Source organism: Ciconia boyciana, chromosome 2, assembly GCF_034638445.1.
Source record: "Ciconia boyciana chromosome 2, ASM3463844v1, whole genome shotgun sequence".
In the NCBI taxonomy this organism is placed as follows: domain Eukaryota; kingdom Metazoa; phylum Chordata; class Aves; order Ciconiiformes; family Ciconiidae; genus Ciconia; species Ciconia boyciana.
The window spans coordinates 99,054,147-99,079,679 of record NC_132935.1 but is presented as its reverse complement, the minus strand read 5'-3'; the positions used below and the strand labels follow the sequence as shown (position 1 = coordinate 99,079,679).

At 45.3% G+C, this 25,533-nt stretch overlaps 1 protein-coding gene across 14 annotated transcripts in view; it reads right to left on the bottom strand.

Moving 5' to 3' along the window:
- ATXN1 (ataxin 1) overlaps positions 1-25,533 on the bottom strand; it is a 228,125-nt gene that overhangs the window by 25,220 nt on the left and 177,372 nt on the right. Inside the window, exon 1 of one of the 14 annotated variants that reach the window (XM_072853319.1) lies at positions 4,573-4,654. The exons of 12 other annotated variants lie outside the window; for them this stretch is intronic. The gene's annotated coding sequence lies outside the window, so the exon portion shown is untranslated. Of the gene's footprint in view, positions 1-2,004; positions 2,116-4,572; positions 4,655-25,533 lie in introns of those variants that run through there. One more of the 14 variants, XM_072853320.1, reaches the window with a different exon arrangement.

Sequence of the window (25,533 nt, the reverse complement as noted above, 5' to 3'; positions counted from 1 at the left end):
CGACTGCTGCCAGCGTAGGATGGCAGGTTTACAGGACCAGCTTGTCTGATACTGTGCAGCGACATCCTTTACTCTTGCACCCATCCCCTAGAGGCGTTTCTGCAGCTTAAATGAGTGAATAGAGCTCATTTATAAACAAGTATAATACTGAAATTACTTTGTTGATGTTTTTCATTTATCTAAAATGTGCCCAGCTACAAAGGGAGCTGCCTACACAATTTTCCATTGAAAATTTCACATGAGTGACTATAAACGTAGCGACACCCACTCGCCGCTCATTTTAACTTGTGACAGAAACTGTCATGCCTGTATGAACACATTTGCACTGCAGATATGTCACACAGGTCTCCTTCCATGTGTCTGAAAATGCTCGCTAACATTCTCTCCTTCTTCGGCAAAGCAAATTAGAGAGACGCCTGGCTTCGCTGCCAGGAGAGATGAATAAGACCCCCACGAAAAATTACAGAAACCGGGGGCGTTTTACCCCTTTGAAGATCCAGCCAGTAACACCAGCAAGCAGCAGCCAATTCGGAGCAGCCATTTTACAGATAAGCACACGCGCTCATGGGGAGGAATGTACCTTTAAGCCTGGCTGATAAGGGGATGGTGTGAGAGCATGGCTTTAGGGGCAGATTTGGAAAGGTCAGCTGCACGCTTGATGCCTTTCCTTGGAAGTCCTCCCTGCAGACTGCTGCTCTGGTCGATTCCACGTGCTAGCAAATTAGACTATAGTTAGTCCATCTGTAAAGTGCGAAATGTGAATTGATGTTAAATTCCCCTTGAAATGGATTCCAACATCTCGCCTTCTCTCAGGCTTCATTCAGCAAAGCTTTAACTTGAAGCAATTTTGCATAAGCCCTTGCTCATAGCCCCAGCACACACTCGGTGCGTCGCCGAATCAGGATCACTGACCGTCACCAGTGACAAAACTGAAACGCCAGCAGCTCACCCTGGCCTCAAGGCACGCAGCAGACTGCCCCAGCTCTGCAGAAGGCTGAAAGTGAGTTCAACATCCCCCTGAGCCACCTCTCCTGTCTTTCTTTCTCTCATTCATTCATTTTTTTCTTCTTCATTCAGGGTCAGCTATGCTTGGGTGTGCCCTGCAGCACTGCCCACTTGTTCTGCACAGACCCTCAAACTGGCAATCTCAACACAGGCAACATCGTAGGGGTCAGTGCACGTATGAATGCACGGGGGCAAAAAAAAAGACCAACTCTTCTGCACCTCCTCTCCCCATAAAACGCCTGTGCTGGTCCTGCAGCCCACAAATCCAAGTGACTAGTTACTCTTCCTGACTCAGCTTTTTACGGAACCTCTCTCCTGCTCCATGGGGAGCGCAGCAGGCAGATAAAATGGGCACGGAGAGCCAAATCCATCAGCAACATCACTTGACTGAGGCCAGCGCATTGAGGGTGACATTGCCCCAACTGTTCTATCTGAGAACGTAATGCAGAAAACAATTAAAAGAAAAGGAAATAATGCAGGTTTATAACAACATAGCAGGCTCCACAGTCACAGACTCCAGTCGCAATTAAAAACCCCACCCATTCCAACTAAGAATGCAAATCATCAGCGTTGCTCTCAAGCAGGGAACGTTGTCAAATGAAGGCGGTGTGCTAACAGGCAGTGCCAGTAATCTTAATTTAAGTATGCGAGAAACAAAGGTATGTACCATACAGGACTGCCAGAAAGAACTCACTTTAAACAGCAACCAGAAAGAACTGGAAGGGTTTAAAAATGACTTTTCTTAAAAAAAGAGATAGAAAACCTTTTGCTCCCCTTCTCCCAGCCAACTGAAGAAGGAACAAGAAAATAAAAATCACACAGCTCCCATAAAGGTTATTTATATAGGAGTTTCGAACTCGGGAACTAAAAAAATTCCTCCATTGGACATGTGGGTCCAGTGAATCACAGCTTGGAAATCCGAATGGATCTTTCGTAAAAGCCACTGAGCCACGAACATGCTTTCTCACCGCTGCGATCACTTCTGTGAAAGCATCTTACCCATCTGCCACTGGAAATCCGCGGCGCAGAGATAAGTGACTCCCCGACACCAGTGAAATGGACAAAAGGATGACTAGCTACCTGCAGCTGGTTTCAATCGAAAAGCCGAGTAATTATTGCAGCCCTCTCCTGTGGCTCATATGGAGCGCAGCATGGAGCTGTAAAGCGTTATGCAAGTCTAATGTGCTGCCAGATCTCTTAGAGCAGGCAGCAGCCAAGTCGCTCCCTCCCACCATTGGCTCAGCTTCATTAACTTAATCAGGTATTCATTCATTCATTCACTCACTCATTCAAAAAAAAAAAAAATTACACTAAACCTGGCAAATAGCCAGTGCCATGCACACAAGGAGCATGCTCACATCAGCCACCGGGGCTGGAAGAAAAAGGGTAATCTAACATCCCTCCCGCTTTGAGAAGGGCATTAGTTTTTCACACAGCCAGGCACACACGCACCTTTGCAACAACCTCCCCAAAAGCACAGCACAGACGGCTCGGGAGCTGCAGTGGGGGCAGATGCCAGCTCTGGAGACCATGGAATCGAGAGCAGCCCTGTAAGTCAGTGCAGCCAGCAAGCAGAGGAGTAGAATACTTCCCCAGAGCAATGGACTAATTAATTAATTTGATTATTTAGGGGGAAAAAAGGAATTGTGGCAGGATCAACTCAACTCGTTTTGCTGTAAGGTTCCTACCCTTTCTTTCACACGCACCACACACGTTGCACAGCTTAATCCAGGCAGAAGGGAACAAAGCAGAACAGAAAGAAAACCAAAAAAAAAAAAAAAAAAAAAAAAAGAAAAAAGAAAAAATAGGGGAAGCATCACACAACCAATGTTAAGAGCAATTGGTAATGGAAATCTCTGTTTGACCCCTGTATCTGTAAACATAAGAATTCCTACAGGCGTGTAGCATTCAAGCATCAAATAAAGAGTCCCATCCCTTGCACAGCTCTTGCACTTGTTTTTCTTAGTCTTTACATGTAAGTTTGCAAAGAGCGTTATTTCTTCCCTCTAGCTGTCATCAGAATGACTTTCATTGCAATTTTTTTTCCAGCAAGCTCAAGAAAGCTGCTTTATGACTATTCCAAAAAGCAGGCCTTGAGAGTCAGCTCTGACTTTACTGTGAAGAGTTTCATACAGCGAGCCAGGCTGGGCATTAAGGACAGAGGAGAGGTGTTACATTTCCCACAGCAGAAGCTGAGCAACAGCGTGAAAGCAGTCAGCATCTCTCCCCCTTATCTCATTCTGCCCTGTGCAAAAAAACCCTTGATGGTGGGTTACTCCAAGCAAGTCTGTAATAGCAACATAGAAATACAAAGCACTGCAACTATTTCAAAATAGTGTTTAGGGTTATAAAATGAAAACTATACACCCCAGTGCAAATCCTCAGCCACAGACCCGGCCGACATGCCTCAAGAGCATCTGCACTCCCCACCTCCACCCAATGATGCAAATCAGACCTCACAACCCTCCATCTTCTGTTATCAGGGACAGCACAAATCTTCCCCGTAGGAACTTCAACAGCCTCTTCTCCAGCTAGCTTCCAAGTCGCTATTTCTCTTCAGACAAAAAAACCCCCCAGATCTTCTATGGCCACTGCCACAAACCACGATACAAATGGCAAATCAGACAAAAACTTTCAAAAAGGTCTATTAATGTAAGGCCAACATTTAGCTAAAGGTGTGCAGTTTGGATGCACTTAGCAAAAGCACGTAAAAGACCCCAAACCAACACCTGTTACTCTGACCCTGACTCTTCGTCTGCCCATACCGCAGAAGCCCACGGTTAACTCCTGGATCCTTTATTGAATTTCTCTGTAGGTGGACGTACTGAAGAGCACCTAAGTACCTAGTAGACAAGCAAACACACAGCTTCTGGGGAACCAGCTGTTGATACGTGTAAGGGCTACAAGTGAACGTTACGTATTGCAGCTCATCAATGAGTGAACAGCGAAGCATGGCTGAACATTGCTTCTTCGACTGCTACATGACAGCATATAGGATTTGCTGACTAGAAAACAAAAACTACTCAAGATGCTTTAACTGCATTAACAGAATTAAAAAAGAAAGAGATTAAAAGGTGTCTGAAGGCAACACCTTGGCCTTCTGCACTCCAAAGTGTGTAGGACATCAGCCAAGTAGCCTCGAAGTACTCTACACTCAAGTCAGCCTCCTTCACCAGAAGTTCAATCTCGAGCTAAGGGCCTTTAAATTATCCAAGCACTTAAGCACTGTGTCTCTTTCATTATCTTCATCCCCATCTCTAACCCTTCTCTAAATGGAGTCCGAAGCTTGGAGGTTCCTCCTCTTCTTTTCATTTCACCTCCTTTCTCTTGCATCCCTGACACCACTACTTCATTCAAGACACAATGTGAATCCTTCCTCCTCTGCTGATGCCACCAGTCTTAGCTTCCCCTCTCCTGCTTAAACAGCTGCTCAAGCCTTCTTCGCAGCAGCAACCTCCTTTCCTTGCATCAAGGCAACAAACCACCGTGACATTCCATCTTCTGAGCCTCTCCTCCATACCTGGGAGCACCTAGCAAGGTGTGATTTCTGACACAAGAAGTAGCTACATGAGTTTTAAAGCAGGCCATCAGAAGAAGGAAGGGAACACAACGGAGCAGGAGAAGAAAACCAGCCCAGGAACACTATGAGTATTTTATCCCAAATGATCCGAACTCGGGCAGAGGTTCTAGTTTGGTCTAGATAAATAAAAGGGATGTGGTTTGAGCAATTCTGGTTCTTTATATGAATCATTTCACTTCTCCCTCTGAAAGAATCATTAGAAGAATGTGGGGTTTCATGATTCAAGGTAGGAGAATGAGAAGGCAATATTTCAGCACTGTGAAATGAGGCTTGCGTGTCTAACCACACCGCCAGCTCAGAGTTCACTTCTCACAAGTGTCAAGTATATTTTCCCTTCTGTATCTCTGAAAGCCCCAGTTCTGTCTGTTGTCATCACTCATGGGATTTACCTAATCCCTGAAACAGCAGAGAAAAATAATCTTTTTTTCTGGAGAAACGAATCATGTCTTGAGCACACGCTGAAAAATTCAAATTTTACATATCATTTTTGTAGCTCCATTCATCCGCCCAGTGTTGACAGTATAAATACAAATGATGCCCATAACAAAATGCTGAGCTGCGGTCCAATGTATTCAGTGGTACTTCTTAGAGATTTCCACTTGCTTTTGCTGTTTCTCTGCTCACATTCCTCACACTTCAGCATATTCAAGCAGCTGCCTGTTTATACAAACACAGCCTGAAACAGAAATGTTGATTCCTTCTTCATCAAAACTGGTGGCTTTAGCTGTATCCACTGGTCTGAACTACAAAGTGGGGCAGAGGCAATCAGAAGCTAGGGGTTCGTTTAAAATCTATTATCTCATGATTCAGCTACAAAGGGGGACTTCACAACTTTCTAAGCACAGAAATTCACCTTTCTAGAGTTTTATTTTTAACACTAGTGGACTGCGATGTTGACCTTTTAAATTCATTATATCACATTGCGCACAGCAGGTACAACTTGCTGTATGGCTCCTTTCATACATAAATACATGACACTGTACTTCCAGATTTTATTGGCACTCCTTGGACCCACGCCAGCGAATCAAGCTCATGACTGTGCATCGTCTACCGACAAAGCTCTCCTACCAGCTAGGGCAGCCTTTTGCACAGCACCCAGCGAAACTGCGTTAGCCCTTTTGTAGCAACAGACATGTCCGACTGCAGTTTGCCAATGCGTTTCAGTGGGCACTACCTACTGGGCTTTGAAGTGCTCCTTCCAGACTGGGGCTAAGTGTGAAAGCTTGTTCTCTAACCAACGATATCTTGCTAATGACAGGATTTCAGTTTCCGCATCAGCTAAGGACCTTTCAGAAGCACTCTGACTAAATTAGGGGAAGGTAAAGAGATTCAGCCAGGGGTCTGAGTGCTCAAAACCTTTGTGCATACCTCTTCAAACCAGTATTTAAGTGCTGTTCTCCCAGAGAAGAAAAGAGTTAAAACAGGCTCAGATCCTCCCATTGCAAAGCAGAACCCAACAGGGAGACTTCCTTGGGAGCGGAAAGCTCTCGAAGGAGTCCCTTGCAAAAACTGCCTCATCTCACCAAGACATCTGCTCCAACCAGGACGAACAGGGAACACCAACAGTCGGTCAAGTCTGCTTGCAGAGGCACCCTGTGTCTAATGCGTGAACTTCAGAAGCGGTAGCTGTGTGATAGATGTGATGTATCCCACCGCCCAGCAGCTTCTGCTGCAGTCACAGAGACATTAGAATCATAGAATCATTTAGGTTGGAAAAGACCCTTAAGATCATCAAGTCCAACCGTTAACCTAACACTGCCAAGTCCACCACTAAACCATGTCCCTAAGCACCACATCTACACATCTTTTAAATACCTCCAGGGATGGTGACTCAACCACTTCCCTGGGCAGCCTCTTCCAATGCTTGACCACCCTTTCGGTGAAGAAATTTTTCCTAATATCCAATCTAAACCTCCCCTGGTGCAACTTGAGGCCATTTCCTCTTGTCCTATCACTTGTTACCTGGGAGAAGAGACCGACCCCCACCTCTCTACAACCTCCTTTCAGGTAGTTGTAGAGAGCAATAAGGTCTCCCCTCAGCCTCCTTTTCTCCAGGCTAAGCAACCCCAGTTTCCTCAGCCACTCCTCACAAGACTTCTGCTCTAGACCCTTCACCAGCTTCCTTGCCCTTCTCTGGACACTCTCCAGCACCTCAATGTCTCTCTTGTAGTGAGGGGCCCAAAACTGAACACAGTATTCGACTGCGGCCTCACCAGTGCCGAGTACAGGGGAACAATCACTTCCCTACTCCTGCTGGCCACACTATTCCTGATACAAGCCTGGATGCCATTGGCTTTCTTGGCCACCTGGGCACACTGCTGGCTCATATTCAGGCGGCTGTCAACCAACACCCCCAGATCCTTTTCCACCAGGCAGCTTTCCAGCCACTCTTCCCCAAGCCTGTAGCGTTGCATGGGGTTGTTGTGACCCAAGTGCAGGACCTTGCACTTCGCCTTGTTGAACCTCATACAATTGGCCTTGGCCCATCGATCCAGCCTGTCCAGATGCCTCTGTAGAGCCTTCCTACCCTCAAGCAGATCAACACTCCTGCACAACTTGGTGTCATCTGCAAACTTACTGAGGGTGCACTCGATCCCTTCATCCAGACCATTGATAAAGATATTAAACAGAACTGGCCCCAACACAGAGCCCTGGGGAACACCACTTGTCACCAGCTGCCAACTGGAGTAAACTCCATTCACCACCACTCTCTGGGCCCGGCCATCCAGCCAGTTCTTTACCCAGCAAAGAGTGCGCCCGTCCAAGCCATGAGCAGCCAGTTTCTCCAGGAGAATGCTGTGGGAAACGGTGTCAAAGGCTTTACTAAAGTCTAGGTAGACAACATCCACAGCCTTTCCCTCATCCACTAACTGGGTCACCTTGTCACAGAAGGAGATCAGGTTAGCCAAGCAGGACCTGCCTTTCATGAACCCCTGCTGACTGGGCCTGATCACCTGGGTGTCCTGTACGTGCCACGTGATAGCACTCAAGATGATCTGCTCTATAACCTTCCCTAGCACCGAGGTCAGACTGACAGGCCTGTAGTTCCCCAGATCTTCCTTCCAGACCTTCCTGTAGATGGGCATCACTTCTGCTAACCTCCAGTCAACTGGGACCTCGCTGGTTAGCCTGGACTGCTGATAAAGGATTGAAAGTGGCTTGGTGAGCACTTCCCCCAGCTCCCTCAATACCCTTGGGTGGATCCCATTTGACCCCATAGACTTGTGTGTGTCTAAGTGGTGCAGCAGGTCGCTAACCATTTCCCCTTGGATCATGGGGGCTTCATTCTGCTCCCCATCCCTGTCTTCCAGCTCAGGGGGCTGCGAGAACAACTGGTCTTACTATTAAAGACTGAAGCAAAGAAGGCATTCAGTACCTCAGCTTTTTCCTCATCCTTTGTCACTATGGTTCCTCCCGTGTCCAATAAAGGATGAAGATTCTCCTTAGCCCTTCTTTTGCTGCTACTTACCCACCACTGCCATTCCTATGGCGAAAAGGAAAAGGGATTCCCCCCCCCAGTTTTACTGACACTCGTTCAGTCCTGGACTGAGCGGTTCTCCAGCATCTGATCTGTTTACCACTCTCTCCCTCTGCCTACTCTGATTTTTTCTTCTGAATGCATAATGATTTTACATCTGTTAATCTCATTTGGTTTCTTTTTCATATGTGGTTTCTGACTTGTAGACTCCTTATGGTAGATATGGAATATAATGCTGTTTCTTCTGCCTTGTGTCTTCCTTGTGTTTACTAATGAATGTTACATTTTCTTAGAAATGTGAAATAACTACTGCAATGGATAATACATAATCTCTCTGGTACAACGGACATGTTAGAAAAATATGGAATAACCATGAGATCATACAACCGGGGTGACTAAAACAACAACATCATCGGTTACAACTTACTCAACTCCTGAGAAGGAAAAACCTTGATAATACTCTGCTATGAGGCTAGGGAAACTAAAACCAAAATAAGCTACACAGTCACTGTTGCCCTTGGTTCAAAATGAAGTAAGAACTAATGGTTTCTAATAGAAGTGGCGGGAATTTTTCAAGGAAAATTTACATTACAAAATGCTTGTTTTCAAACCTGAATCCGTTGGAGGAAAAAATGTTTGAATGCGTTTACAGCTGGGGAAAACTGCTGGAATTTCTTTGCAAATATTTTCCCAGTAATATTAAAAAAAAAATAAATCCATTTGCTGGGCCCAAAACGAAGGTTTGTTTTAAACATTTAATGAAGGTGTAATTAAAAAAATGCTGTAACTGCAAGAGAAATTTGGTTTGAAATGAAACTGTCTTCTAGCTAGAATACAGATCTATAGGCTTTGTTATAGAGTTTTATAAAACATTTTTACCTATTATCTGATTTTCACCGTATCTCAGTTTTTCAAGTTTTCCTCCCATTACAGCATGAGACATTTTTTTGAGATCTTGGAAATTCTCATGGGCAGAAATATAATTTCTTTCTAGCTCTGATTTCTAATTAGATTTAAATCTTTCCTAGCTGGGGCAAGACCTACCCAAGGTTGATTACCCATGAAACATTGCCAGGTTGATTACCCATGTATATGAAAATTCACATCCTTGCTCTTGGCTGGCAAAAACCATGAGCTGCACTGGAAAAAGAGTCTTTCTTCTTCTGTGACGGCACCATTCAACTCACCCCCCCAAGGGTCCAATTCTGCCTGCAAAATCTTTCCTTTGGGCTCAGATTGCTGCCGAAACAGCACAGTACCTTCTCTGATGTACGGGTTGTGATGACAGTTACCGCACTGGTTTAATGAGAGGGAAAAGGAGAAAGAGAGGGAAGGAAGCTGCTGGCCTGTCTGGTGAATTGGGGTTGAAGGAGCTGTGGCATCTCAGGAGAAGCCATAGTGCTGGTCCATCCCATTCAGTGAGGAAGGAGGGAGAGAGAACACATCTCCTATACATATGTTGCCTGAGCTGTTGCTGAAAGTTGCTGGCATGGCTAACAGAAGTAGCACTGCAAAATTTCTTGGCTGTCAGGGTGAGGCTACCTCGGCTTTTTGGTGTTTAGAGAAGTGGGTTAATGAGAGATCTTCTGGTCCAAACTGCATTTCTCACATGGACTGCAGCTTTATCAGCAAAACCTTGTACAATTTCAGTTCACTAGTGGGCTGCTGGCAAGGATGAGAATATGCTCATTACATCTATCCACTGAAAATGCTGGAAGACTCTCAAAAATTACAGATTTTAGCAGGTAATTTTGACAGCTATGCCCTGTGACACCACTCAGCACAACTGTGCTGAAACCACTCTAGCGAGGAGCTACGAAGGTGGGGGTAACTAGTGACTCATCTGTATCACCTAGATCAAGATCTTGCCCAGGACCCCTGCTGAGGTCAATGGTAGCTGCTACTCAAAGTGTTCAATGCGTGAGATTCCAAGGGGAGCAAAGCACCCTGAAAACACTGTAAACTGCAGCATGGCCCCACTACACACCAGCACATAATGGTTCTTCCATGCAGTTGCACTACCTACATCCATCAAAACCCCATATATGTCACAGATAAACTACAAGCTGACAGAAAATGAACAAAAAACCACCTGCGTACCACCTACTGCACAGACCTAATGCTCCAATTAGACTAGGTGCCTCCTCACGCAGCTTGCTTCATTTACAGAAACATTTCCAGTGGAAGATGCAGACAAATCAGCCCTGGGATCACCAGCAGCAGCTGCTGCTTTCTGCACACAGAGTGTTGAGCAAATCAACAGAGACGAGCTCCCGCTCACATCAAAATCTCAAAGATGTGGATGACAGCTCTGGTTAATTAAAAGACACAGGATCAGACTAGAAGAATATTGTTGCTCAGCAGCTTAGACTCAGTATCAAGCTGGTCTGACAAGAAATAGCAGCTTTCCCAATTTTCAGTCTGTGGTCAAGTACTGTTTCTACAGTTCTAGTCTAAAATTATTTCCCCCCACACTGTTCTTTTCTGAACTACTGTTTTAGCATTTCTCTTCTTTATTCTCCTCATCTTAGCATTTCTGACATTCTTGCTTGCTTTTAAATCTTAGTTTCTGTCCGTGCTTCAATATCAGTTAAAATGCCACTATCGCTAACAGCATGAGACTGAGTCAGAATTGAGACTGCACACTCACTCATTGCTGACTCTAGGAAAAAATTACTGAAAGCCAAAAAAAGTACTGTGGATTACATCCCCTCTCACTGATGCCCAAAACAGCAGAATTGCACTAGTACAGTCTTTCAATAAAAATGTATACGATTGCTATGAAGTGTTTATTCTGTTTATAAAAAAGTTTTGCTCTGCCCTGGCTGTTCCCACCCCCCAACTTTAAGCCTATGGAAAACGCAGTGAGAAGGTTGGCAGGCTCGTATGGGCATTAATTCATATCTTCAACATGTTCTTAAGGTTGACTGTTTTCGCATTACTCCCACTTAAACCACATAAACCAGTGGTGAAAAAGCCTTCCTGACAGGGCTTTCTTGTACCCTTGCAAGGGGGTGTTATTCTGTTCACATTCATTGCAGAGAAGCCACACTTCATAAGCAGGTGAGTACAAAATTTCTGAAAAAACTCAAACTGCTGACCTCAAGCAGGGATTAAACAATGTTAAATACACATGTGAATTGCCATTTGTTTTGGAATTAATGGTATTTAAGTATAATCTTTAAAGAGAAGAGCTGATGCAAGACAACCTCTCCTTTTTCTTCATTTCCTACCTGCAGAACGTGGCCTGGAAGACATTGGATGCAGAGGAGCTAACACAACCAGGATGATTCTGGTCAGATAATAAAACTAATAAAATACTTGTTGAGAGTTACTGCCTAAAGTCTTGCTCCTTTACTGCTAGAAGTTGTTTATTGCAATGGGAACAAGGCCAGGCCTTTTTTATACCAGGAATTTACTAATAAGCCAAATCACAGCAGTAGCACACAAGCGATGTGCCTATGAAAACAGCTATAAGAGCAAACTAGACTTTTTGAGATTTCCCTTGTGCAATGATACATCAAAGATTTCAGTAAGTGCAGCCCTAATTTTGCCTCCATAACACCTCTAAAACATCCAAGAACCTCAAGTCCAAAACTATTTGGGTATGTTATTGTATCAGTTGTTTCCATGCTTATTGAAAAGGACAACCTGAGCCAGTCTCCATATCAAACCTGTGCCCTCCCTGTAGAGCAGCTTCTCTCTTCCTAGAAGCTCCACCACCCCAAGCGATGCTGTGCGACACCAAGCCTCTATGGGCCATATATGCTCTTCCAAATACCCTTCACATGAGGGTAACGGAGAGCCTTGCAGTAAGATCAGAACTGGGATGGGCTGAAAGCAATTAAATGAGCAGAAATGAATTCCCTCCATGAGCATAGGCTATATTCACGCAGTGGCAGCACTTGCAAAACAGAGAAGACAAAGTCTGTCCTTCGCCATCAGAAAAGCCAGTGATGAACAACAGTCTTAAAAAACCACAGTTTGGCAGTTACAGGAGATTATCTAATTACCATAATATTTAATATTATATGGCTTTAATAATTCTCTGTTATCATCAAGCTGTTAGCACTAAAAGAAAATGGGAAATTGGCTCTGATGCCTAATGGGAAGGAGAGGCTCTGCCCTCTGGGTCCTTGTTTTGGAGCCAGCCCAGGTTGGAATTGAGTCACTCCTGCTGGGCAGCCTCTCTGAAGTGAGCCGATGGTGTCAGGCTCAGTCCAGTTCCACATTCAGAGAATAAAAACCATCACCACAGCAATGGGGTGTGCTGGAGAAGGGAATTGTTGGAAACACTTTGTCTCTAGCTTTTTGTTAGCATACAAATAGATCTTAGCCTGGAATGGGGATATTTATACAGGGATATTTACTCCAAAGCAATTCTCACCAATGGTGACTGTATGAAACTTGCATGCACCTTATACTGGTTTAAAACTAGAATGACTTGCCTTGGAATAACAGGGGTGGTTTTACCACTGTGCAACCCCATTACTTTGGTGTGGAGCAGCAAACCTAGCGACCACCAGAACTGCCAAGCCTTTAGTAACACTGATGGCTGAATGTGCATCTTAGCATTATTATTGCTTTCATTGTTAAAATATCTCAGCAATGCTGAGCTTCAAGGTGCATCCTGGGTCAGGCTGAATCTGGAAGACCTACACTGGCAGAAAAGTTTATAGTGGGTCCGTGTTGCCCAGTAGGTCACCTTAAATCCAGCTAAATGAACAGTTAAACCCAGTTGAATTAATGCAGGTGTAGGTCGATAAAGAGCTGAACAACTGTTTTTTTCTGAGGTTGGACAATGCAAAGTCTAAGCTAACACCACATCCCTCAGGACTGCCCCTTTCTCAGCAAGGGCTGCAGCACATTAACAGGGCAGAGCAGCTTGCATTGTAGCTGCTGTGCCTGCTCAGTGGATTAATAGAGACTTCGTCCTCTGGGGCTGTCAGTCCCAAACCTTTCAGGAGAAATGAAATCTCCAAGAGAAAAAAAACAACAACAACAGTACTGGAATTACAAATAAGTGTCTTTCTGACTTTCAAATGAGACCTGAAGCATCTTCATTTACAATTTAATATTTTAGTAAGCACTTTATTGGAAGAGACTATGTAATGGGTTAATTTCCAAATGTCATTTATCTTTACTCACTGGGGATGACTTTCTGTAATTCACTTGAGGCTGCAACACTCATGGATTAATACATCATCCTCCAACTTGAGAAGATAAAAGCCTAACAAGCTCTAACCTGCTACACAGGCTATATTTAAGCAGTACAGGGTAATGATAAATATCTCCCATAAAATGTGTTCTCTTCACACTTCCTGCAAAAACTGCTGAGCGAGCCAGCTGGTGAGATGGAGCCGACGGTCCTTGCTCACAGCCCCGACATCCACATGCTGTGAAACTGGAGTGCCCCCTTCCATGGCATCCCCCCGACCCCGGGCTGCCCACCGGCCTCTGGAAGCGAGGCCAGTTTTGTCGCGGGCTGCCTATACCTGTGGCTCTGCCCACACCCTGTCAGTGCCTCTCCCTCCTGCCTGGCAGGCAGGCAGGGAAAGACTGCTGGGGGGGGCCATGCAGTTTGGTTTTCCTTAAACGTGCTCCATTTCCCGTGTTGGACTAAACATTTTGCAGAACAAAATGAAGACTAGGCGTCTCCCCAGAAGCGCTTATAAAACTCGGGGGACAACTGGGGCAGGCAGAGCAGGGGCGATGCAGGAACCCAGAGGAGGGGAGACCATGCAGTTGCATGCGCTGCTTGCGGGGCCCGGATGCAAACTGAATCACTTCTCACTTCCTTCTTTCGTGTACGAGTGGTGGATGCTGATAAGCACGCACGGACCTCACAGTGCGGACACTCAGACCGTGCTCCTGCATCAGGAAGCTAGAGGAGGTCCAGGCCAGTCCAGCCACAGTCTTTTCAATTTTCATTGTCTCCTGTTGACCAGATGTTACCCCAATGCTTTCCAGGACTGCTTTTAACATCACAAAGATTTAACTGCAGCCAAGTACGACAACCTCTGGCTGGAGCTGGCCTTCCTGCCCAGGGCCTGAAGCCTGAGTGACCTAAACACAGCATCAGGATGTTAACCTAGCTCCTTACCCTATATGGGAACAATCTTGTATCTCCAAGAGATGCTATACTCAGCACCCTTCTGGCACCACCTTTGTCAAGTCCTCTCCTTACTGTCATCACTGCTTTACACACACCGATCGCTCACGTAACTCCCTAGAGGGATAGATGAGCACTACAGCTCTCCACCTAGTTTGGAGAAACAGCCAAGCAAACAGCCTGCCTTTCCAACATGCCGAAGCTACAGCTGCGCTTCCCATCCATCAGACTCGGGACACATGCCACTGGGAACTGGAAGGGTAAACCATTACAGTTAAAAATTAGTTACCTTCTACAGATGTAACACATATCCCACCATAAACTTCCTCACCTAATTAATGCCAGAAAAGCAGCCATCCTCCCACTCACCTGGCCATTTTAACGGGCTGAACACATCTACCATAAGACTGTTTCAAAACAGCCTCTTATGATAAAAGGTCATTTATTTTGTTGTGTTAAAAGCTCCCTAGGCCTTCACTAAGCCTGACTGTGTGGGAGCTGCAGAAGTCTCATTGTCCTCTCCCAGGGATGTGTCTTCTTCCAGGGCAGCCAAGATCAGTCTGGTCTAGAAAAAATGAACTCATACTGGCCTTGCCCTGGACCTCCAGGCTTTATGAAGTCCTCTCACCACAGCCGGCTGCGCATAATGCACTCACGTTTATGCTTCCCTCTCTCTCTCATGAGTTAGGAGAGCATCAGCTCAGAAACAATATAATCAGATTAAGCCAGTTCCATCTTTTCCTGCTAATTCTACCTACATTTTCTTTAGGCGGTGCATTTGGATTCCTGAGGATATTTCTTCTCAGATCATCATGATCTCATGGTAGGTTACTGTTTAAACACGTCCTTGACAGCATACCATTGACCATCACTTTTTTTCCAAAACCACTTTGCAGAGATGATTAATTCAGTTTTTCAGCAATGGCAGAGACATGAGAAAATACTTGTTACAATTATGAGCTAGTAGCATGAACTATCCTTAGCATTGTTTTATCTTTGTCTAAATTTTAAAACATGAAGAGATGCAATAAGAAATGAATGAACGAAGGTATACGAATGAATGCAATGAAGAGGAAATCCTCAATACCTGCCGTGTATCTATTTCCATTTTCGGATTTTAAATGAAGAACTACTGAGACAAACAGCTTTTTAACCAATTCTATAAAGAGCTTTCTTTGAAGACTGAAGGAGACATTGGGCCATAAGTTTACGAACCTAGCACATTTTTCCTGCAACTTTATGCTGTATCAGTTTTGGCTTCCTTTTCTTATTATACCCATTTAGACAGTAAGTGTTTGGTGAAGAGATGATCTGGCACTCGTTCTGCGCAATGCCTCCAGCAAAGCAAAGCAAACGCATTCTTGGTCAATTCACAATGACAGCACATCTGGCCTCCCAGGCTGCCGGCAGTGGGCAACACCCGGTACCTCATAGAAAGGCAAAAACTATGAAAGCAATAATAATAATAATGCGACTAGGCAGTGTAAAGCAACAGAAAAATAGTCTTCATCTGACCTCTGCATTTTCTGGTCTTGACCACTGAATTGCATTGCTGACATGAGTGGCGGCTGCTCCAGCACGCGCACTATTGAAGATTTGGGCACAAATGCAATGGGGGTGCCGTGTACATACAACAAATGTACATACAACCCTTGGTAAGAGAAGAGAACTCTTTCCTGCTTACAAACTTCTTTTTATGTCTGTCATTTTTGGGGGAATCACTTGCCTTGCCCCACTGAATGTGTAACAATTGTGAGCAGTGGGATGGAGGCCCCAGTTCAGGCGCTTCTTCCAGTTATCCCTGTTTACAGTCAACAGCAGACACACACTGGGAGACCAGAAGGTGCAGAGTGTCCTCCTATCCTCCCCACGGCTGCACAGCTTCACGTGATTTAGAAACATGGATGAAATCCTGGCCCCAGAGGAACGGAAGGTAAAACCTCTGTGAAATTTGTCAGGTTCAGGATTTTGCCACGTGCCATCTGGCCTAATGCCATCAATATTGCTATGCAAATGGGAGTTGTCCGATGATACCCTGGGAGGTTTTCCCCTGCAGAAAGCTTTTTTAGGCACAGCATCAAGACACTGCTGGCTGCCTGGCCACTAACATGGTTCTCCAGAAGAGCGTACGAGTTTTACACATAAACTACATCTCTGTATCTTATGATCAGGATGCCATTTACGTTGGTCCTAGGAATAAAATAACAGATGGAAACACAGTGTCCAACAGAAGACTGCATGGAATATGGTATCTTATAGAGAGTATCTTAGATTTCTGTGTGGGAAACAACTGTACGAGGAGGAAAGTCTGGGTGTTAATAGCGCATGCAGGGGACAGCGACTTCTGTGCAGTTTTGAAACTGTTTGAAACATGGTCATATCCCTGTTTCTTAGCACTGGTTATGCTTGTTCCATGCATATGCATAATTTACAACTACTTAAGCTTTGGTGGAAAAGCAAACACAATTTTGCACAGCCATACCACCTCTTAAACTGCTCTACCCTGTCCTTTTTTATTATTATTATTTCTTTTTTTAACAGCCCTAAGGAAAACTCTTAGGAATTTTTCTAGGGGAGTTTGCTGGGAGTCGGGTAGATTCATATGATAAAAATGCAGTTGTCCTCAAAACTTGTATAAACAAATCTATAAAAGTAAATAGCGGCCCTTAGAGTATAAACAGAATGAGTCTCAATTTTAATTTTGAGATCTAATAATTATTTTTTTCCCTAGTAGAAACCTTTGCCCATGCCCAAACACAATGTTTCTAATACAGATCCCGTCACCAGATATCTCTGTGCACAAAACAGCTGCCCAAGTGACTTTAACTCACTTGAGTAGAGATCAAAGCCGGTGTTTCTCTAGGTCCAGACCGAGCAAACCACTCGAGTGCCTATTAACCTGAAACCATGGGGAACCAGCCTGCTTAAAGTTCCATCACTGAGAACATTTAGTGAATTAGCTGGAAGGGCAGGCTTACGTTCTCTGCTGAACTGGGCCACTGAGACTCCAGACCTGGTTGCCACTGTGCCAGGCAGGGCTATCTGAGGGAGGGCGGAGGCAAAAATCCCATTTAAATGGATGGAGACTGTGAATCCACTGCTTTGCACAGTGAGTAGGTTCAATGCAATGAACTATGTAACTGATCTTCATGCAACCAAGCAACTTTATTCAAGCTTGAGCCCAAGTTATGCGTGCTGTGCATTAGTACAACAGCGAAGTGACAGACCCGTTTCCTGGGAAGCAAGTGAAGTTGTGACTGATGCATGTTTTAAACTTGCTGGAAAGAGTATACTTTGGTAGGTTTTTTTTAAGTGAACAAACATACGCAACAAATACGTCTTTTCCTTAGCACTACTTCACATGATGCAGTACTGCAGATTGGGTTTCCAGAGAAAACCAATCTTTCCAGAGAAAGGGCAGAAATGAACAAAAATGTTTACAGAATCCTGACAGCACTAGGGGATAGTTTTTGCTTTATTTGCTGGTATTTGCTATTTATATTTATCTGGTCATGCATGTGTTGGTTTTTTTTAAATTTAATCCCTGCACTTAAAATACTTTCTCTTTGGAAGGAGTGGCTCAGTGGTTAGACTCTGGATTCTCAGAACCTGTTTCCAGCTCTCCATTTGCTCACAGGGTAATGATATGTATATGTATCTTTAAATCACAAGGAACCTATTCCAAATTTTAATGGCGCAACCTCATTGCATCCCAGCAGAGTGAGAACTCTTCTTATTACTTCCACTTCACAGATGGGAACAAGCACGTTGAGTTCTTCAGGGGATGCTGCAAACTGGCACTGGCAGCAGGTTGCATTAAAAGGTCACACTGAAAACTGCGGTGTTGAGGAAAAGGCACACATCCTCTTCGAAACACCAGCAAAATGGGCTCAGGCGAGAGGAAGGAGGTGGGGTGTGCACAGCTGGAAGCTGCTGCCCGTTCAGTTACCAGAACTGAATTTCAGTCAAGACCCTCATCGCTACTCTGTTTAATGTTCTTGCAAGCTTTTCAGTGCACTGGCATGAGCCATCCAGAAAAAACCAACCACCAAACCACAAAAAAACCCAAAACACACCTTCATGCAAAGTAACAGAAAGAGTTAAGTTTCATCCATCATAAAAAATCATCATTTATTTAAAAAAAAGTGTTCCCTTGCTTTATTTCCATTATTTCCAGTTTTCACCATTTAATGTCATCATTCAATTGACTTTACCAGATAAGCGAGGTATTTTAAACCCCTTAAATGGAAAAACAATTGCTGATATTCTGTTTTCTCATAATAATATTGGTGATTATGTCACTGAAAACTCAGTAGAAAACTCCAGTAGTTTCTGATTGACTCAGTACTTTCAGAGCAATGCTATCTTTCAGATTCGTTAATGACAGATTTTACTCCTGAACCTTGTCCCCTGATGTTTGTGAAATGACCCCGATCGCATGGGTTATCTCCCCAGTCCTGGCAAATCATCCCAGCTTCAGGTTGTTTTAACACTGCATTTCTCTCATCTTCCACTTTGGGTATGCTGTCCTTATGTCACCCCGAAGAGCAACCAAGGAATTAAAGAGGGATTCTTGGGGAGAGCAGAGATAAAACAGGAGGATAAAGGCAAGAAATTATTTGTCTGCAATCCCGTTAGTGGAGAAAATGCTTTACAAGGTTACCTTGTGGGGAACATGCCCTGCCCAATAGTAAAAAATCCTCCATGCAGCTGCTCTGTAAAATCCCAAAGTATAAAACACTTCTTTGAAGCCAAATTAATGATCCACAGCATGCTGGAAAGCATTTCTTCTGACATTTCTGTAGACATAATGTTCTTTCACCCTTCTGACTCTCAGCAGAGCCTCAGGAACAGACTTGCTCAGATTGATAAAACTCGGGAATAGAAAACACCGGCAGGGATTGCCACAATGGAAACTACAATGAGGAATACAGGGTGTATATTGTGCCCACAGCTATTCCTTCTAAGTAACTCTAGGCTGAACATTCGGGGATATAAAGGAGGTATTTTGTGCCCATTCTAATATGAGTTAAGAATAGAAATGACAAATAATGTAATTCTCTTACTCTGGTTTCTTAATGCTTCCTCTTGGTTTTATCTGGTTAGTATCTCTTTTGTTTAGCAGTGAAGTTTTAATTTGTTAATTTGGCCTGTGGAGAACTAAAAGATGGTCTGCATTTATAAACTGCTGAACACTATCATCGAAATCTTCTGCAGGACCTGGATGGTTACCTTGAAACAATGGAATTTCTGTGGGTCAAATCTTGCCCCCACGGTAAAATAAAATTAAGGAAAACCAAACCAGAAAGGCTAAAGAATAACAGATAACTTATAAGAGAGCCTGTTCAGGGACCTGGAGGGGTACAAAATGCTCTCAGCCCTTCAGCAGAAGCCCCTAAGTACCAGTGAAAGCATGGGCCTCTCAGGCAATTTGTGGATCCTGGAGACAATTTCCCCACCAGCCTGTTGTCTGCCCTCCACTGGCCATGCCTTTCCCTCTAGATCTGTGCTCACCTGTAAGGACCAGGGTGCTGTCGATGGCAATGCCAATAGGATCACCATTAATTTCCATGTAAAATTCTCCACAACTCTGTATGCATTAGCAGGTGGAGCACACCAAACAACTTTCTCCCAGTTTCTTCACATCTTACCTCACCCAGTATCCTAAACAGACAGAGTTCCAAATATTGCTGTCCTGTGGGAAGGAGTTGGTTGCATATCCTGCTCTCCCTTTCCTACCTACCCACTTACAACTGCTCTGGTCCCTTTAGGGGGCGGATCGCATCCAGGAGGCATATATGAGGTTCCTCCCCAGTTACCGTGTTTCAGAAAGAAATGGCTTTCCAATTTACATCTACTGTTTCTCTAAGGCGCCCAGATTAAACAGCTAGGACATTGCTTCTCTTATTTTCTGCAAGGTCAGCCTATAGCAGTTTCTCTAGGGGATAAAGCACAGTGACTCTAGACTCTGCCCTGCAAAAGGAAATCCATGAAAGATCATATATGTGAAATCTCTGCCTAAGAGCATCTGAGACCCAAGGGATACTGTAATGCCCAAATGCCACTGAAGGAGGACAAGTCACTGCGTAGATGTACTACGGGTTGCTTTCAGTGCCTCTTAATGTTGGGCAAAGTTTGGCTCATGCTGTTTCACGTGATGCACACAAGGGCAGCCTTCATGCCCTTGAGCTACTTGCCCAGTGACTGAGGATCTGATAATTTTTAAACAACCTCAGAGAAGCTTTAATTAAAACCCATTTCTGGCCTATAAAATGGGTGAGAGCGATTGCAACAGTGGCTTCAGACTTGCAGATACCCAGAACTGTGGAACAAAACGTATTTATCAGTGCACCTCACAGGGGAGCGCCGTACACACCCCATAGGACAAATGCTGACCTCAGTTGCTAGGAGACTTCCATTTACCTTATCACAAATACCAGATTTAGACCAGAACAGGTAACAACCTCAGCTCCTTGACTTGCCCTCCTTCTTGGGCTGAGCGTATGAATCCAGTGAGTGAACTTGAAATGTCTGCATGGCTCCCTGCCCACAGCCCCTCTTGGCCTAATAAAAACCCTTCCCTCCCTCCTCAACACATGCTGGAGCCTGCAGAAAGCAGTAAAGCATCACTGCAGCAGCACTTGGTGACCCTAAACAACCTCAACAGGTGCATTGCTCTTGCGGAAAACACATGTTGCTCTGTCACTATTAATACACCAGGAGTGTGAATGGCATATGCATGTTTGTTTGCGTGGGGAGCATAAATTATGGAGTTCCCAGGTCTGCAGTCATCACCTCTTGCAGCTATAACAGTGCCATTTCTGGGGACAGCCTAGGCACAGGACCACAGGCACTTGGGCTACGTGAGGAGTGAAGCCCCAGGGGGTCAGGCAGTCACGGGGAGGCGTGCGAGGGCAGACCCAGGACACTGTACAGCTGAAGGTCTCAATGCTCCGGTGACTGAGGGTACACAGATCAGGGAAGAAAATAAATTAATCGCGCTGCCTCCAGACTGCCTGGCTGAAAAAATCCTTCCATCGATAGCCTCCTGCACTGTCACATGGACAAGCTGCTTGCTCCCCGCACTGTTAAGTACAAGGCAGGAGCTGTTTATTGTTTCAGATTTAAGAATTTAAAATGGCAAGTCAAATTGATTTCCTGGGAAGGGAAAGAGGAGAAGTACAGTCAAACAGTCCCTCTACTCAGCATCAGCTCTGTATTCACCGTAGCAAAGACATACCCCACAGGGCTAACAACAGTGGGGTGACATATCCCAACAACTGTATTTTTCCTCTGGATAGCTCTGGAGCCACACACAGCAGAAAAATAAGGTCTACTTTTGTAGCAAGCAAAAAGGAGCACAGATCATGAACTTGTGGACAGAAATCAGGTTACCTGCAGAAGGCACAAAACCCCAGTCCATTCCAGCTCTTAGCCTGACCACAGACACCATTTCCAAGCCACACTGGATGAGAAAAGGGGAAAGATGATGAAAGTAAAGTGCTCTATGCTCATTTATGTCAGGACCTCCCAGTTTTGTGCACAAATAGAGGAAACAGTGCCCCTGAAATGTCTCTCTCGGGGCTGGAAGATCTCTAGAAGGTGAGAAAGGCGTCGATTCAAACTTCCCTGTGATCTTATCAACCCATGTTTTCATTGATCAGACTCCGCCACTCCTGCCACATGAAAGCCTTGGCTGAGCAGTGCAGAATGAAAACAGAAAACACCAGGCAGGTAGCACTATTTTTTTCCCCCTGAATTCACACAGCTGTGCTACAAACCTGTACCTTCTCTAAATTACTGATGCAAGAGAGAGATAGCCAGAAGAAATATATACACCCCACACACAGCAAGTGTACAGGGGCCAGAGTGGAGAAAGCCTACATCCTCTACATTCATGGAGAAAACAATGATAAAGCAAACCAAAAAGAAAAAAACCCCACTGCTGACAGCTTAAGGGAAGGAAGACTAGCTTTTTATTGCCCCAAAGGGGTCATGCCTGTGCACGGTGAAACCATGGCCATTAGCAACAGAGAATACATGTAGGAAGTGTTACCACCCGTGACATCCTTTGCAGCCACTGGGGAGTCCAGACCTCACACAGGGGTAACATTTTTTTCTGCAAAGTGCGCTGGTGAAGAGGGCGTTCCCACACCCCTGCCCATTCCTTCCCCTCCCTTTGCAAAGGGATCGTTCATAGCGCTTCGGGCAAACAAGGCAAGAATCAGCCGTGACCATAACCTCCCACAGGTGACACAATACAAACACTATTGGCCCTGATGCCAAGAGTCAATGAAATTAGATCTCTGTGCAGCCAACTGCCCCTTGGCTGATGAGACCACCTTCATACTCTCATACCCATATATCCCATCTCACCTTTTGTGTCCCCTAGGTAGGTCCTTTTCTCTTGGGCTCACACTGCTCCTGCTGGCCAGTCAGTACTGTAAGGCAGACTGCACCTGATGTGCAGGAGATCAAGGAAAAACTCTGCTGTCTTCTGCTGCACCAGACCTCTTCCAGATTTGTCTCCCTCTCACCTGTTTCCCATCCAAAATGTATCTCCCAAAGCCCAGGAAAAAGCAGATCTAAGGATGCACCCACCCTGCCGCGCAGAGCTGCAATTGCCTAACACTGTCCCTCTCAGTGTGGCTGTATGGGCCAATTAACACCACCCCCCACCCCCCCCAGCACAGATAACAATCAAGCAAAAATAAAAGAGAACTCGACTTTTATAGGTTTTTGGAAAAATAACTATTAGAGCAAACAAGGCAGGAACTCGATGTTGCTGGGGCAGGGCTCCCTGCCTCTCTACCTGCAGGCAGCCTGCCCTGCCTCTCCTCCTGCCTTCTCAGTGGGGTCTCCCATGGAAGCAGTGTGGTCTACAGGGTTACCATCCGACTCCGCGTGGTATTCAGCAGCAGGTTGATTCGCTACCAGAGGCTGTACCTGCTCCCCACAAGAAGATCCAGAGTGTAATATGCAGGGAAGGCACAGACCTGACAGGCCCATGCTATATGCTAGAGCATCGTATCAATGCCTATCAATCGACCCATCCCCTACACAGAGGAAAGAAAAGATGCTCAAAGCAAACCGCCTTTTGCAGGCACGACAGCTGTTACACTGCTTTTTGGCAGAAGCCGCAGTTCTACTGCAGCCTTGTCACTCTCCACCCCTCTCCTGCAGCTTCTTTCCCTCATGGACTACCTCCACTGAGCAAGCAACTCGGGAAGGCTGATGGCAGTCCCACAACATCTTGGGATGACTGCACAGCATCGCTTCCCTGCTCCGTTTTCCTGATGCCTTCTGCCCATTCACCTTTTTTCTGGGCCATCTTTAAGCAAGGGCAATGAAAAAATTGAAGGGATCTAGAAACACTGGACTCGGATATAGTCTTTAATTGCTCATTAATGGCATTGCAATGGAAACAGGTAGCAGCTGTGGCTCTCAAGCCCTTGCCAACTGGCTTGCTAAGGCTTACTCCCTGCTTTCACACAATTGACTAGTTTGAAAAAACTGTTTATCACAAAAGCATTCATTTAATTTAACTATCCATAGAGGCCTCAGATAACATGCTTCACAGGTCCCATTCTCAGTCTCATAATGATCAGCTCAATCCCCTCCAGCCTCAAATCCCTTATTGAACCAGTACCTTCGGATCCCAGTACAATATTACACAGCTGACAAAGCAGCAATTGAAGAGAAATAGTTTTAAAAGGTAGGGATGGTGAGAGAATAATCAGAGATACAATTGTCAGATCCTTGTGTTAACTAAGGACACCAGAGAAGTACGGCTGATCCAGCCTCCTCACCACTTAATGTGAATAAACAGCTTACGAGTGGGAGAGGCTGAAAGGGGAGCAGCCTCCTTCCCTGTCACGGGAGAGGGAATGTGATGATCACCAAGTACCAGAAAAGCTCCCATTTGTGAAACCCGTGAAGGGAAGGAGCCTGCCGCTCCTCCCCACAGCTTCCTAGCGGTGATCGCTGTCGTGGTTTAGCTTCAGTCGGCAACTGAGCACCACGCAGCCGCTCGCTCACCCTCCCCCTGGTAGGATGGGGGAGAGAATCTGAAGAGCACAAGTAAGAAAACTCGTGGGCTGAGATAAGAACAGTTTAATAACTGAAATAAAATATAATCATAATCAAAATTGCAATGAAAAGGAAAATAACAAGAGAGGGGGAGAGAGAGGAACAAAACCAGGGAAAAACAAAAAAAACCCAAGTGATGCAACCGCTCATCACCTGCTGACCAATGCCCAACCAGTCTCTGAGCAGCGATCGCTGCCCCCTGGCCAACTCCCCCAAGTTTATATACTAAGCATGACGTTGTATGGTATGGAATAGCCCTTTGGTCAGCTTGGATCAACTGTCTTGGCTGTGCCCCCTCCCAGCTTCTTGTGCACCTGGCAGAGCATGGGAAGCTGCAAAGTCCTTGACTAGTGTAAACATTACTTAGCAACAACTAAAACATCAGTGTGTTATCAACATTATTCTCATCCTAAATCCAAAACATAGCACTATACCAGCTACTAGGAAGAAAATTAACTCTATCCCAGCCAAAACCAGGACAATCGTGAGCTCCTGGCACAGTGTCTGTCATCATGCCATCTCACGGTAAGTCTCACGTCATCTTCACGATGCAGAAACACAACCAGGATAAAAGACAAAAGCCTTCTGATAGCCTGTACTTTCAAATGCGTCTATTTCTGGATTTATGACCAAAGCCTTTATGCTTGTGTTTTCTGAAAAGCAGCCTTGAACCTAAACCAGTGCCATCAGCCTTTCCCAGAGCCACATGAACAGGCCTTCACGTCCTCAGAAAACACAAAACACAGTCCCCCCACCTTGGGGAGGAGAAGGACCTTCAGGGAACACTGCAGGGTACCACCGCAGAGCGGCTCCTCTCCCACGATGGGAGGTTTCTGCAGTGGGCATGGGTGCACAGCTAAGTCCCAGGTCTCCTGGCACGGCAGCTCCCCTCTGGCTGCTGGCCGACCATGTGCCGTCTGCGAGCAAGGGGTCGATAGCCTTGGAAGTACAGCAAACCACTGGAAGGAAGGGCTGACCGACCGTACCCTTTACGCCGTTCGCCCAATGGCTGGCATCGTTTAAATTAAAACACTGACCATTAAGTTTGGTCCCTGGCAGGCTGCAGCAAGGCAAGGCTGTATTTTTCAGTTAGCTGAGAAGCAAAATAAACAGCTCAGTCTTGACCTCACGCTCCTCTTGCCAATAAAGCCTAACCAGGGAGCAAAAGGGACAAAAAAACCCACAAGCACAGAAGAAATACGACGGAGTGCTATCTTCTCCCTCCAGCATGTGAGGGGCCGGCTCTTCCCCCGCAGAAGTGCCACCATG